The sequence below is a fragment of the Erigeron canadensis genome, chromosome 1, assembly GCF_010389155.1.
Source record: "Erigeron canadensis isolate Cc75 chromosome 1, C_canadensis_v1, whole genome shotgun sequence".
Taxonomy (NCBI): Eukaryota; Viridiplantae; Streptophyta; class Magnoliopsida; order Asterales; family Asteraceae; genus Erigeron; species Erigeron canadensis.
The window spans coordinates 44,900,963-44,903,193 of NC_057761.1; positions in this window are offsets into that span (position 1 = coordinate 44,900,963).

Below are 2,231 nucleotides of genomic sequence, written 5' to 3' on the forward strand. Positions count from 1 at the left end.
ATGAACAAAAGTAAGTAGGTACTTGTTTAGCTTATTATATCGTTTAATGATTATAGGTAGTCGGGAATACTTGCAAAGCTCGGTAACTTACGTTATCATTTTGTACGCTTCTAAGAGGTAAGATACACTACTTTGACATATTGGGGGTTAAACAAAAGATGGTTTTCTTATAATAACTTCCATTTGATATCTTGATAATTTATGGGTAATCGGGATACACGGGAGGTTATATGGGCTATGCAAATGATCAATGAGGCCTGAAATGCAGTCCCAATGAGGCCTGAAATGAAAAGCAATGTCTTATGATGAATTGATTTATGACACTTGTTGATGAGTATTGAAATGTGCATGTTTGTATGGCTTGTAACTAGACTCTTTAAGTTGCCATGTCACGTGCACGTTTAAGGGCTCAAACGTAAAGATGTATATGTGATGATTGTTTAGGTTGTGTAAACACCTAAACTATATGTGATGTGAAATCGAGCTCGTAAATTTAACGTGAAAGTGTTAAGCTTAACCCGTACTTGCCCTAGCCCGGTTAAGTGCGTTGATGTGGTTGCTCGGGTGGCTCCTTGCAACGAGGTATAACGTGAAGAGTAATACGGGAGGTCTTACCAGCCCCATTGTCATTGAACATACGGATTACTCCTGGAATTGGCTTGCCATTCCTTAACGACATCGATGGACAGCCGTAAGGTGTGTTCATCTAGTCGGGTGTAACTTATGTTACACTTAAATAATGTTATGATGTAATGTGTAACGACGTTAAAGATGATTAGGCACAATTAGGGTGACCTATTCTATATGAAAGATGATGAATGAGATGATATGTGGTGATATGTAATGATACGTGTTCTAATAATGCAAAACGATCTATATAACGTTTTAATTGGACAAATGCTTTCTAAAACTTGTGTATTCTTACTTCGCTAATTCATTAGCTAACACTTGTTTCTTTAAATGTGTTTTTCCCTCAGGTTTAGCAAGTTAAAGATCGTTGATGAATAAGAGAGAGGCATGGGTAGATAGCTTATGAAGATGACTCTAGTTTACCCATAGTTGCTACTCCTTTTAGACATTGAATTATGTTTTGCAATTTTCAGATTTGTAATGCCTTGTGATCGGTTACTTTATGTTGGGCAATCGATGGGTTTCCATTTAGACATATTCTATGATATGATGAGTAACACCTTTTAAATGAATAAACCAAACTGAAATTTCTGGTTTGGACTATAAAACCTTTTTCCGCTCTCTTTAACGCCGTTAGACGAAAATTTTTGGAAATCCATATTTTTAAATGTTGGGTGTTACAATGATGATGATGATGATGATGATGATGATAATGATGATGATGAGAGGGAAACAAGAAATAAGAAAGAAAATATTGAGACAAGAATGGAGCTTTGTTGGGTCACTGTGTCTGCTGCTTCATGATTGATTTGTATCAGTGTGTGTATCATTAATTTAATATACTATAGATAGATAAAATATAGGCATAGAAGGGAAAGTAAAAAGAAATGATGATTCATGTAGTTTTTGAAGATGTGGAATTGTGGATGATGGCTGGTACTTGGTAGCACAATTAAAGAACAAAGGAAAACAGAAAAAAAAAAAAGACCTGCAAAAATAGTCCATTTTTTATATGAAAAGTCAATTTTGTCCATCACATGTGTGGCACATGGCCTCACAAACGGAGAAAATAGACGGAAAGTTAACTTTGGACCAAGATTGCAACGGGTGTGATACCACAGGGATATGTTTCACCACTTTACACATGTTTGTATCAAACTTGCAAAAGGTGTAATAACACAGGGACAAAAAATGCAATTCGTTCTTTATTTTATATCTAACTAGAATAACTATAATACCATTTTTTTTTCTCTCTCTCCCTCCTAAAATCTCAACTAATCATTTTATATCTCTCCCCTCCATAAATCATTTTATTCCTCTAATTCTTTCAAAATCTTTTATCTCAAAAACTGTATATTCATAACTTATAAAAGTTATATATGTGTTCTTAAAATTCCACATTCTTTCATTAAAGAGGTCATTTGATATATTTTCGACGAATTTTTAAATCCGATGACAGAGCCCATACGACTAAGGGCGGAACCCGTCAGGTAGATTAACCCATCACCGTCGCCACCAATATTACATCACCACCCCGCCATCACCTCCGCAACGCGCGAGTACCTTACTCTCGTCTCACTAAAATATCTAACTTTTGGTAG